Below are 13,404 nucleotides of genomic sequence, written 5' to 3'. Positions count from 1 at the left end.
ACAGTAAGTTCTGGGTGGTTTTGATGTTTTTTTACTGTAGTGGGCAATTTACTGTTTGGGGCTCGGGTAGCTGGAATTTTAGGTGTTGATTTCCCTTTTTTTTGTACAATGATCTTTTCTTGTTTGATTGGGGATTTAGCTTGTGATTGCAATTATCCAACGTTATGGAGCATTGATTGGAATCTACCTCAGAGTCCGACTTCGAGACAGATTTTGAGAGCCGAGTTTGAGGATCTAGAAGTGGAGCAAAGATCGGGTCCAATGCTGGGTCTGCTTGGTCTGCATAGGACAGGAGGATAGTGGTATCAGCCGCAAAATGTAAGGTTGTCCGTGGGATCAGGTCCCAAGTGATCTCACTGGGTGTATGAACTGCTGCAAGAGGATTAGAAGAGCATGTTTTTTTTCTGCGGGGCTGGAGATGACAGGGCTATCCTCCGGAACAGGATGCATCAAAGCCAACGTGGTCTGGTGAACCGGGCTCTCCTGAAGATCTAGATGCGGGTCAGGTGAAGGCTGATGCGGCAGAAGTAAGGCTGCTGACACAGTCGCCTCCGCCCTCAGACCCCCTGTCAGGGACCCTCCGGTCCCCGCGCTGGACGGGCCGCTCGCTGAGGCGGTGAGGGGGTGGGTGGCGTTGGCTAGGGGAGCCAGAAACTGTCCAGCGAGATGTCCGGAGACTCCGCCTCCGCCTTCCGTAGGTAGGGCATTCAGTAGTTTGCAAGACGCTGCGGGTGGCGTCTCCGATTCCTTCGTGCCCAAGGCCGGTGAATAATTCGAAGTCTCTCGTCCAAGGCCGTCATGCGGCGAGGGGAGCGAAAAGTGATCCCAGTCGTCGAACTTTGGCTGAGGAGGCAGTAAATCTCGGGTCAGCGGACGTTTCACCGCCAGAGTCACAAAGGCGGCGTTTGAGGCAAGAGGTGGATTCAAGGGCAGGATGTTTTTTTGACGTGGCTCCTTAGGAGCCGTTGGTCAGCATCTTCCTCCATGAGAGGGGCGGTGAACACGAAAGGGGAGGGGCATGGGGGACAGATGGTGAGGGAGAGGGGGGGGGAATGAGGGAGGGATGGGCTCCGCGATGCAGATCAGTCGCTCGAGATAAACTCGGGGTGAATGAAAAGTTCAGAGAGGCCTGGCCTTGATGTTCAAAAGAGTTCAATAGAAGTTCAGAGAGATCAGACCGGGAGAGCCGCCTGTGCCTGGATCTGGAGCGTCCACCTCCACGTCTGCTACCGCTGCGGACTGGTGCAGACTGGAACTCAGCTCGGAACTCCGCGCGCTCCGCGCTGAAATGGAGTTTTTAAACCTGGTGGAGCTTGTCTTTTTCTTAAAGGTGTACACTGTAGAATGTATACATTTTTATATGTTTTCTCGGTCAGTCCGTTTAAGAATCATTTGTGAATATTAATGCCTTTTCACGTTAACAGTGGCATTATGGTAGGATGTGTGAGCTCCTTGTTCTTCTATAAACAATGTATTGTTGGAATTGTGGTAGGCAAAAACGAGTGGTCTGCCGTTAAAATAAAAAAATCTGCTACAATCAGTTTATCAGAGTTGGCTAGCGAGTCAATGTTTGCTGTACTGTAGAGGGGCACAGGATTTCATCGCATAGGAAGGAGATGGTCAATCTGAAGTCGGTTTTAATGGTGGTAATGTAAAATAACTTTAGCTCAGCCTGGTGCTCCTGCTCCCATGGGGTTTGGATTTCATATATTTGTTTGCATTTTCTTTTCTTTTTTTTTTTTTTTTGATCACTGCTTCAGCGCGAATCAATGCTCCCCGGCAGTCCTTCCCCACTACCAGATGTCTCCTTTCCCCCGCCCACCCACCTTCCAGCCCTCACCCACTGTTTGGGCCTGTGAGCCCAGGCTAGAAGACCAGAGGGCCTAGCTCTCCCTCACGCTGCCTCCCAGGAACTTTAGCTCAGCATAGTGCATCGGAGTACAGTCCCCTGGTGCTGAGCGTTCAGCTCCTGCGCCCATGGGATTTGTATTTCAAATTCTTTTTGCTTTTCACTTTTTTCTATTGTTTGCTGCTTTAGCGTGAATCCGTGCTCCCCCTGGCTGTCCGCCCCCGCTTCCAGCTGTCTCCTTTCCACTCCCATCCACCTTCCAGCCTTCGCCCATTGATTGGACCCTGTGTCCCATTTAGGATAACCTAGCAGAACAGCCCTCGTCTAAGGGCCACATGTCAGGGGTAGAGGTGCAAAGTTCTGCTGATGAGGGCTCCATCGGAAGCGGCTGCTTGCAGTGTGGCTTGACGGCCCGTCATGATCCTAGGTCCTTTTGTCTAATCTTGTGCTGGCATGCTGTGCTTTGCTGTGCGGCTCCTCCAGTCTGCCGTTACTCCATTCCGTTCCTGTCTGCCACGTCCTATTTGCTCACTGGCTGCCGCTTCTCATGGCCGTGGTGCAAAGGGTGAGGGATGGTGAGGCGAGAGGCAGAGTGAGCTGGTTGTGGAACACTGCATCCCATGTGTCTCAGCATACTGCCAAGCAGCCTATAACCCTATGAGATCGTTGTCCAGTTTCCGTGGCTGCATTACCTTTGCTTTCTGTGGACAGTTGGGTCTGGTTTTTGTTCCAGATACGCAAGCAGTCTTTTGTGGCTTTTTGTACTAACGGGCCTGAGCTTGTGTTAGGATTTGTAGAATGCCTAGCACGAGGCCCGGTTAGTTAACAGAGTCCCATTCCAATCTTAATGATGTTGAAACTGGCATTTCCCCTGAGAGTACAGTTGTGGCAAGGAGTGCTCGCTGAAGACAGCACCTTCATAAAAAGAGCATGGATTCTGCAGCTGTAGATGGGGGGCTGGTGTGTATATCCCATTGACAATTTCAGTATTGGGGAGGGATGAAGCCGTTGTCTAGAAGGACATTGTTTATCTGTCAGATGAAATATCGGTCCTTAATCTGGCTTTCTTGCCCAAATGCCCTCAGTTGTGACAAAGGTGCTACATTACCCATTAAAAAGCAGGGACGATGCGATTGCTGATGCTATGACCCAGCCCTTTCTAGAAATAAGGAGCGGTCTTCCTTCCCTAATGGGTCTGTCGTTTGGCAGTCGATGAAAGAAAAGATGATCCAGAATTTATTTTATTAAACATATGGGATACATTACTCACCGTAATCGAATTTCTGATGCTTGCATCCGCTTAGATTCACATGCTATGCATAGGCCGACATCTAGTGGAAGCTGCAGAGTATTAAAGTTGTTTTCGAAACTCGAAAGGGGCTGTCGACAGGGCGTGCCAGTAATACTATCCCTAGTGTGACGTCCACTGTACCCATGGTCCTTCATGCGTTGAGGTCCCTCAGATTGTTTTGTTCTGACATGAGGTTGCATGAAGTGTAGTGTGAGTACAGGTGTATCCAAGTAGACAGATAATAAAAAGCTCATAACATCTATGCACCTTCTCTCAGGGGAGAAAGGTTGGGTGCATTTGAATCTAAACAGATACAAGCATCAGAAATACGATTAAGGTGAGTAATGTATCCCTTCTGAGGCTTGTGGAATCTGCTTAGATCACATGCTATGCATAGATTAGCGAGCACTGTTAGGAGAAGGTGGTGGGTCGTGAGAAGGAGCAGCGGCAAATAGATGTTTTAGAACCGCTTGTCCCACCTGTGTATCTACTTTGGAATGTGTGTCAATGCAGTAGTGCAGAGTGAAAGTGTGTACTGAGCTCCATGTAGCTGCTTTGCAAATGCTGTCCAAGGGGACATTTGCGATAAAAGCCAGAGTAGCTCCTGTGCTCCTTGTAGAGAGAGCTTTTGGTGTTAAAGGCAGTGTCTTGTTTGATAATGAATAGCATAATTGTATTTTTCTAAGCGGCCTGGTCTTGTTGACGTAGTAGAGGACCGCCCTCCTCACATCAAGTGTGTGGAGTTTTACCTCATCTGAGCTAGTTCGCCTCTGAAAGAAAGCATGAAGCTCAATAGATTGGTTCACATTGAATTTGGAAATGAATTTAGGGGAGAACCTTGGATTAGTATGTAAAACCAATATATCTTTAAGGATAATAAATAAGAACAAGTTACTTACCTACTGTAACGTTCTTTCGACTGGATGTTCCTCCCATGTATTCCTCATCTTGTGATATTCGTTATCGCCAGCTTTGCTGCTTCGGAATTTTTTTTTCGGCAGAGGGCGCTGTGCTCGAGGTCGTGGCGTCGATTGTCCCTCGACAGGCTCTATTCCGTGTCGAAGTCACTGCTGGTATAAATAGCTTGAGCTGTGCCCGTTGGCTTCATTTCTGTTTTTTGCCAGGAAATACTCGTGGAACAGCCAGGCGTGTCCTGTGACTGATAGGCCCTTCGTGAGAGGAAAGTAAGAAAACGTAAACTGTACTGTGGGATAGGCTGGGAGGGTTGATGAGGAATACATGGGAGGAGAATCCAGTCGAAAGAACGTTACAGTTGGTAAGTAAATTGTTATTCGAATGGATTGTGTCCTCCCACGTATTCCTCATCTTGTGATAGACTCCCATAGCAGTGATCAATTTGGAGGTGGGAGTGCTAGATATTGTTTTCATGGACGGAATGAAGTACCGCCCTGGCAAATAAACCCTCATTTGAGGAGGAGGCATCTAAGCAGTAATGCTTGAAGGTATGCATTGATGCCCATGTTGCAGCAGAGCAAATATCTTTTGCCGGGACGCCCCTCTTCAAAGCCGCAGAAGTAGCCATTCCCCTAGTGGAATGAGCCCATAGTCCATCCGGTGGGTCTTTTCCTGCTAATCTGTAGCATTCCAATATAGCCAGAATGATCCAGCAGGATATAGTTTGTTTTGTCACCGCTAACCCCAATTTACGACCTGTATAACCCACAAAGAGTTGGTCATCTTGACGTAATTTTGACATTCTTGAAATGTAAAAACTGAGGGCCTTTTTGGGGTCCAGTCTATGCAATCTCTCCTCTCCTTTACTCAAATGAGGAGGAGGATAGAATGTTGGTAAAATAATCTTGTAACAAATGGAAGTCAGAAACTACTTTCGGTAAGAAAGATGGTTTAACCGTAAGAACTACTTTGTCCTTGTAAAAGATGGTATATGGAGGTTTGTTACGCTCACCTGGTGGTATCCACGGGGACGCCACACAGCCCTTGTTGGATGATTTGCACTCTCGAACCCTCTCCTGGTCCCTTGGTAAGGCCTCTGGATAAAGATGGATCTGCAATATAGGAGAACTGGATTCAATACCAGATTGTCTTTATGTTTTCCCACCTCCCTTGGCCTCAACTCCTTCCTCCCCCTTGGGGTTTCTCCTCCCCTTAATATTGTAAAAGGTGGATCCTGCGTCCTGCTCCTCGTGGCAGGGGCGCGTAGAAGGGGGGGGGGACGGGATGGGGGCGAACAGCAACCAAGTTACTTCACTGGGGCAAGCCCCCTGTGGGAATCCAGGCCTGCTGCAACTCCGTAGGTTTGCTGCTTTACAGTCTTTAGATGCAGTTCTTATGTTCCTCTTAGTTCGAATAATAATGTCTTGCTGCTTTCCTTTTAGGAATGGAAAGGAATTTTGGTGTTGTCATGCAGTTTGAAGATGAGCATGGGCTGGTAGGCGAAAGCGCAGTGTGCACGATGCTGTCCGTTGAGAAATGCGCGATGCGCTGAGCTGTTTCGCCTTATATATTGCTAACCTGTGTCTTTTCTCTCCTTGCAGGTCGCGATGTTCGTCGCCGAGTGCCGTGATGTTCCAGCGATGATACTGACCAGGAGATGACTACCCAGGTAAGAATTGTGTGGCTTTCTTTGTTTGGGAGGAAACATGAGTAAACGTTTACTAATGCTGTCTTTCTCTCTCCTCTTTCCATGTTATGGTATTCCAGGATGCATGCAGTGCCGGATGATGCAGTTCGTACCTTCAGGTGAGTGGAACTGAAGTCAGCGATGGATTGAAGACAGGATACTATTCCAGATAAGTTTTGTAGTGTTTTCTCTCTCTGGAGGTCCTTGTTTTTTGGGTAAGCTGGCATCAAAGAGCTGGACACTGTGAGCGTTACGCTGCCCACAGCAGAATAACGCAAAGCATGTTCTACTGTTTGGGTGCGATTTAAATAGTCTCGGGTAAAGTAGTCCAGGTAAAATAGTCCCAGGCCTACCACACCCAAAGTAGTCCAGGTAAAGTAGTCCCAGGCCTGCCACACCCAAAAGACTAGACTGCATAGCTCAGTTCCTTGTAACTGAGCTAGGTGTGTGCCTCCATGTTGGCTGAACACCCCAAGTTAAATAGTCCCAAGTAAATAGTCCCATTCTAATTTTGGTCTTCATGATGGCTATGACCCTGGCGCCAAAGGTGCCAGGACTGACTCCAAGAGAGTCTTGGATGAGATTGTAAGGCCTTTGACCTGGCCCTTACTAGAAGGCTGACTTGCCAGTGAGGGCCAGGGGTAAGGGTCATGACAGGTTTATATGCGAGAGCCTGTAGTTCACTAACCCTTTCGGCTGATGTTAATGCCACAAGAAGGACAGTTTTTAATGTTAGAAGCCTCAATGGACAGGAATGCAGAGGCTCAAATGGTATACAAGTTAGAAATGTAAGAACTAAGTTTAAATCCCAAGTTGGGACATGAAATGATACTGGTGGATATACATTGGTAAGTCCTTTCAGGAACTGAATGATTAATGGAATTTTGAAGTAAGAAACCTCTTCCGAGGAGCGCTTGAAAATGGACGGTGCAGCAAGATATCCTTTAATTGTTCCCATCTGGAGCCCCAGATTGTCTAGATGTAAAAGGAAAGAAAGCGCCATTGAGGTGCCACATTGAAAAGGGTCCACATCCTTATCTTTGCGCCAGTTACTTAACTTGTTCCAATGACATCGGTACAAAGATTTCGTTGCTGGCCTTCTGGCCGAAAGCAAAATCTCCTTAACGTCATCCGGAAGATCCCAATCCTTGCATCTCAACCTCTCAGAAACCATGCGTGAAGGTTGAGTGTCTTTACCTCTGGATGGAGAACCCGACCTTCCTCTTGCGAGAGAAGATCCTCTCTTTGCGGAAGACATATTGGAGGGCAGATGGACATGTCCAGAAGGTCCGGGTACCACGTCCTCCTGGCCCAATACGGGGCAATTAGGATCATGGTTTTCCTGAACTTTCTCAACCTCCTGATTACTTGAGGAATCACGGGGACTGGAGGAAACTCATACAGTAGGGGGAAATCCCAGTCCACCACAAATGTGTCTCCTAGAGCTCCTCTCAGGGGAAATCCCCTTGAGCAATACTATTCGCACTTCTGGTTTAGCTCGGTCGCGAACAGATCCACTTGAGGGGTTCCCCAAAGGGTAAAGATCTCCAGAAGGACTTCCTGAGCTAACTTCCACTCGTGGGAGACTGTGCTCTGCCTGCTCAGAGCATCTGCCGCCGTGTTGTTCTCTCCGGCTAGAAGAACTGCCGATAGAGAGATTCCTTCCCGTATTGTGAAGAACCAGAGCTCCATTGCTTCTCTGCACAGTGATAGTGACCCTACGCCTCCTCTTTTGTTGAGGTAGTACATGGCCACTGTGTTGTCCGTCATTATTAGTACATTCTTTCCTTGTACAGGGGGCAGGAAGGCTTTCAGCGCTAGTCTGATTTTCCTCAGCTCCAACAGGTTGATGTGTAGTTTGGACTCCGATGGAGACCAACGACCGCTGATTGTCAGATCGGTGGTATGAGCTCCCCACCACGTGAGTGAGGCGTCCGTTACTACTGTTATCTCCGGCCATGGTTGCCAAAAAGATTACCCTTTGAGGATGTTGTTGTTGCAAGCCCACCATAGTAGATCCTGAGCAACTGTGCTCGGGACTTGCAGAAGATCCGACATACTCTCCGAGAACTGGGACCACTGAGTCCTGAGGGCCCATTGAAGGGATCTCATTCTCAATCTGGCCTCTGGCACCAGAAAAATGCAGGATGCCATGAGGCCGAGCAACCTCAGGAAATCGAAGGCCGGCAGATGCTGGGCTTTCTGGAATTTTGTTACCATCTGCAGAATGTGGAGCGCTCTTATCTCGGGAGGCGAGGCTTTGCCCGAGCAAGACTGCTCCGATAAACTGGAGTTTTTGGGATGGTATCATGTGGGACTTCTTGAAATTGAGGGAGAAGCCCAGATTGTGAAGGAAGTGACAGGTGATCGACAGATGTTCTTGAGCTTGTTTGAGAGAATGTGCTCTGATCAACCAGTCGTCCAGATAGTGGTAGACGTGAATCCCCCCTCTCCTGACAATCGCTGCCACTACCGCCATCAGCTTGGTGAAAACCCTCGGGGCGGAGGTCAGCCCAAATGGCCGAACCCGAAAGTGATGAGAACCGCCAACGGCAAACCTCAGATACTGTCTGGGCTTGGGATCGATTGGCACATGAAAATAAGCATCCTGAAGGTCCAATGATACCATCCAATCCTGAAGCTGGAGGGCCTGAAGGATATGAAAAAAGGTTACCATCTTGAACTTGTCCTTCCTGAGGAACTTGTTCAAGTCTCTTAAGTCCAAGATGGGTCTTACTCCTCCGTCCTTCTTTGGGATTAGAAAATATGGCGAGTACCAACCCTTGTTCCTCTCCGCTACAGGTACTGGTTCTATAGCACCTTTCTCTAGCAGGGTTAAAATCTCCTGCATAATGAGCAGATCTGGAACTTTCAAAGAGTTGCTCCCCGGTGGATGACTCTGAGGTGTTTGCAGAAAAGGAAAGCAGTAACCTTGGACAACTGTCTCCAATGCCCATGAATCTGAAGTAATACCCTGCCATTCTGTCAGATGCTGTGACAATCGGTCTCCTACTGCAGTCTTGTCCTCAGAGGTTTTGGAGTGGCTGAAGTTAAGGCAGCTGCTGCTGTTGCAGTCTAAGTACTACTTCCCCGTCCACCGCGGGGGAATCTTCTAGGTCCTCTTTGAGCCGGCTGTCCTCTGCCCCTTCCAAATATCAAGTAGTGAGGAAAAGACCTACCCCTCCATGATGTACTCGTGTGGCGGTTTGGTGGTTGTCTGATTGCAGCACCAAGGGATTTGGCTGCTGCCTTGGAAGTTTGCAGATTCTCCAAACTCTCATCAGCTTTGTTTCCAAATAAATGAGTGCCGTCAAAGGGCATGTTGAGAAGTCTTGATTGTAAGTCTGGGGCAAATCCTGACTTTCTTAACCAGGCAAATCTGTGCATCACTGTACTTGCTGCCATAGCTCTGGTGACACTAACCGAGTCGAGACCAGTCTGGAGGGATTCACACACTGCATCTTTCCCATCCTTGACACTGTTTAGGAATCCATCTCGCTCTCCCCCTTCGGGGATATGGTCAGCCACCATGGAAATGCACTCCCAAAGGGTGTGCGTAAACCTTGCTAACGTGCACATAGCATTGGCCGATTAAGGCCATACTCCTGGCTAAAAAGCTTTTTGGGCCATGGCGTCTTAACGCTTGTCATCCCTATCCTGAGGTATTATGGGATCGGCATTCTGCATACAGGTAGAGGTGGCTGCCTGAACCACTAGACTCTCTGGTGTTGGGTGCTTGGACAAGTAAAAAGGGTCAGAGCTTGAAACTCTGTACTTTGCAGTCAACTTTTTATTGACAGCTGCAATGGCCTCTGGTGCCTACCAGTTGGTAGTCACATGCCTTTGTAAGGATTGATGAAAAGGTACAATTGGGTCCTCTTGTGGCCCTCTGTCCAAGATATCAGTTAGATCGTCTTGTTCAAAGAATGGTGTAGGTCTTGACCACCCCATGTATTCCATAACACTTCACATCAGTTGCCTGTATGTCACTTCAGCATCGTCACCAGGGTCTGCCCTGCCGAATTAAACCTCTGGTGAGGTGTCCATCCCACTAGCTTCATCAAGGCCTTCCTGTAGGTTTTTCATACATGAATCTTATGAAATTAAAGCCTTATGCACTGATGGTGTCCCATATTGTAAAACATTAATTTAAAAAAAAGTCTGGATTCATCAGAAAATTCCTCTGCATCCTCATAATAGAAGAGAGGGACTTGAAAACAATGTGACCATGGCAAGGGAGTATAGTCTTTTCCAATGTTGTCTTCATAATATTTGTAGTCGGGGGAGCCATGAGGGCGAGCAACCCTCAACGTCGAAGGCCTCAACGGTTGAGTCAACGGCTTTGACGGTTGTGCCGATGGCTACGACATAGGAGGTCGACGCTCGAAGCGCAGATGGTTTCTCCAACGTTATCGGCGCTGATGGTGTCGAATCTTTCGATGTCGAAGTCGATGGCTCTGTCGTCAAGGGGACTTTCTCTCGACTGATTTTTTGATCCCTCTCGAGTAATCTTATCCGCCAGGTCCAAATACGCATGGTTTTTGGGTTTACGAGGTCTTTCGACCAGAGGATGGCTTTTGGGTGTAGTCGAGGGGGGCAAGGCATCGTTCTTGAACACCTTTAACATTCGTAATCTAAACTCTTCCCAGTGGGCCAGTGAACTAGACAGTGGGGCAAACGACCCGTACCAGTGAGGAACTGTAGACAAGGAAATGGCGATCTATGGTGCTGTTTCTTTCCACGTCTAGAGGTCGACGAGTGGTGTCCACTTCTGGACCGGGAACTTTTATTCTGTTTGTGACGAGGAGTAACTGTTCTCGACTCGTCTGAAGTTTTTTGCTTTTTTGCCGAGGTCGAAGAAGATTTTTGGGTCCTACCTGCAGCAAGCTTCCCTCTATTCTCTCTCAGGGCTTTGGCCATCATGGATAGGCAGTCCTCACAATCCAATAACGGATGAGTGGACCCAGACACCACAGGCAGATCATGTGGGTGTCCGTCGCGGACATCTTTGCACCGCAGTCACAGCATTTATTTAAGCCCGATCTGGGGGTGGACGACAACAAAGAAAGTCATTTCACGTATTCACTCGAAGATGTGAAGAAATTATCGAAGTAGTATCGAAGATATTCCTGTCAAGGAACGAGGCGTACCGCATCCGAAGCGTAAGCGCGGAAAAACGGAACTGAGGCCAACGGACGCTCGCATGCTACATATACCTTTGGTGATGTCAACATCGAGACGGAGGACTCCGAGGGACATCGAATCGACAGGCATTGACGCACAACGCACCCCTGCTGACTTTTTTCCAAAGCAGCCAAGCTGGATATTGGAAATATCAGAAGATAAGGTATACGTGGGAGGACACAATCCATTCGAATGTTTTATTATAGGCTGTGGCCAGAGTAACCTACCCTCATTTCTGCGCTCATAAAAATATGAACAACAGGTCACTGCCTCCAACCTAAGGATTGTGCTTAACTAACACATTCATGTTTTTCTGTATCTTCAGATTGGTTTCTATTTGTATCAAGTGTATTTCAGTGTGTTACTGCCCGTTTTGTGACTCTTGCATATTACTTCTAAATTAGCTAACCTACCTGATTTTCCTCGATTGTTGTGTTTTGATAAGCGCCTCCATACCTCAGGGCTTTTGTCTCGTGCTATATAAATAAACATTTTTTTAAAAGTCAAAGGGCAGCTCCCAAAGAAGCAGCTCCACTTCGTGTTTGCCTGTGTTCACCTGGGAAGCCTGCTGCCATCAACCAGCAGCGACCAAATGTAAGTGTGGTCTGGGTGGGGAATACAGCAATTACTGTATTCCAGTAAAGCCCTAGCACTCCTATTACCTTACATAGCATAGCACACCCATGTTAGTCAGCTATTTTGTAGTTTTCCCATCTCTGCTGTGTCTCATATTTAGACGTCTTTCCATCTACTGCTTAGGCATTGCCCCCACTCAAGTTCTGAAGTCTAGGTTGTTCTCCATTTGCTACAGTGTTCTAACATGTAGGTGTTTCCTCCATTTACAGTTGAGGCTCAAAATTAGGCGTTCTTCCATTTGATGGATGTCTCAAACTTCAGTGTTTATCCCACTGCTCAAGCTCTCAATTCTAGGTGGCTCTCGGTTTGCGAGAACAGCCAATCGCCTTGGGAGACTGAGAAAAGCGACACTGAAGATTAACTCTGAGTTTAAGGTATGTTTAAATCACACCATGTCTGGACACATGCCACAGGCACGGGTCCCCAACCATGCACTATAGAATGCAGCTAAGGCTACGTCAAATTCGGTCTAGCTGCTCGCATAGCCGTTAGCCGTCTGCACCGAAACCCCTGACGTGCCTCAACACCTCTGCCATTAGTATACAGCAACAACCTACGACAAATTAGATCTAGCTGGGCACACATCAAGTCTCCTGCACTAGCACGGTCTCTTAACCACTGACAGCACCCGCCCATGTGCCTGACCTCAGGGCTGATTACTGGAGCATAGCCAGCCCTCCTAAATCCTAATCCTGGCAGAAAACACACATGCATCTTAAAAGTAAACTCTTAGACTTTTCCATACTTGGACTTCGGTCTCAGAGCCACAAAGTGCCTTGAGGCCATACAAATGGGGAAATGGCGCTATATAATGACGACTATAATAAAGTGGTATGTTATAGCACCCTTCTGCCAATAATGTTGGCTTCGCAGCGCATTACCCTAGAAGAAAGGGGGCAGGGCATGTTAGGTGAATAGTGGAAAGGCAGATGGAGAAACCTCTGTTGATCGATGTCAGTCATAAGTACCGGTTACCTGTGTGCCAAAAATAAAATCACTGCTTGTGGTCGCTACGGATCGGGCCTGTTAGCCGAATGAGCAACCCCCGGGTTGTGGAGTGAACAATTGACAGAATGGTTGTTGATAAAGTATGGAAAGGGTCTGAGTTCACTAGACCTGGTCGGTAGCCGGTCGTCTGAAGGGATGTGGGATGTGTAAAGTTGCAAGATTTTAATAGTGAGGAGTTATTTGAGGCAGTCAGGAAGAGGCTACCGAAGTGTTGATTCTTTAAAAGAGACAGACTTTACTTTCAGACCATCCCTTTTAGCGGCCTACTCATCGTAGGCATGTTGGTGGGCGACATACATTATCCTTACCCCTACTATGAGGGGCAGGACTTGGGGTCGTTATTGTGCTAGGACGACATTGTTTTTGTATTTCTTCTGACTAGGGTTACTGCTATACCCATTGTTCTCTCTATGTGTCTCATCTTTGGTTTGACCAAAAGGCAGATTTTAGTAGCAAATTGGGTCTTTTGAGTAGCACGAGAAGGGTAGAGGGTGAAGTGGTGATCCCCTCAACTACCACACATCTTGAATCCATCATAGTACCAAACGCACTTAAAAGTACTGCTTAATGAAATGCAAAGGTCTGCCTAAAGTGCTACATTTGCAGGGATAACAAGTTTAAGTTGCTAGCTACTAGCCAGGCAAAAAAGTTAATTGCCCACTCCGTTCGCAACATAGACACAACACACCATTTGGTACTCGCACAGTCAATTGTGACGAGACTAGCCAATGGGGAGTGCAAATGTTGAGGTCCTTGCTACAAATTTAATTACACAACCCGCCACATTATCTGGTCCTTGCATCTTTTTGTCAGCAGCAGTTAAATATCCAAACT

The 13,404-nt window shown here is 47.7% G+C and overlaps 1 protein-coding gene across 3 annotated transcripts in view; it reads right to left on the bottom strand.

The window, feature by feature from the left end:
• Nucleotides 1-13,404, bottom strand: part of ANKRD52 (ankyrin repeat domain 52) — a 1,656,133-nt gene that overhangs the window by 1,488,294 nt on the left and 154,435 nt on the right. The gene's annotated exons all lie outside the window — the stretch shown is intronic.

Source organism: Ambystoma mexicanum, chromosome 3q (genome assembly GCF_040938575.1).
Source record: "Ambystoma mexicanum isolate Mex_15411 chromosome 3q, UKY_AmexF1_1, whole genome shotgun sequence".
Lineage (NCBI taxonomy): Eukaryota > Metazoa > Chordata > Amphibia > Caudata > Ambystomatidae > Ambystoma > Ambystoma mexicanum.
The sequence above is the reverse complement of the archived record's forward strand: the minus strand, read 5'-3'. Positions and strand labels throughout refer to the sequence as shown.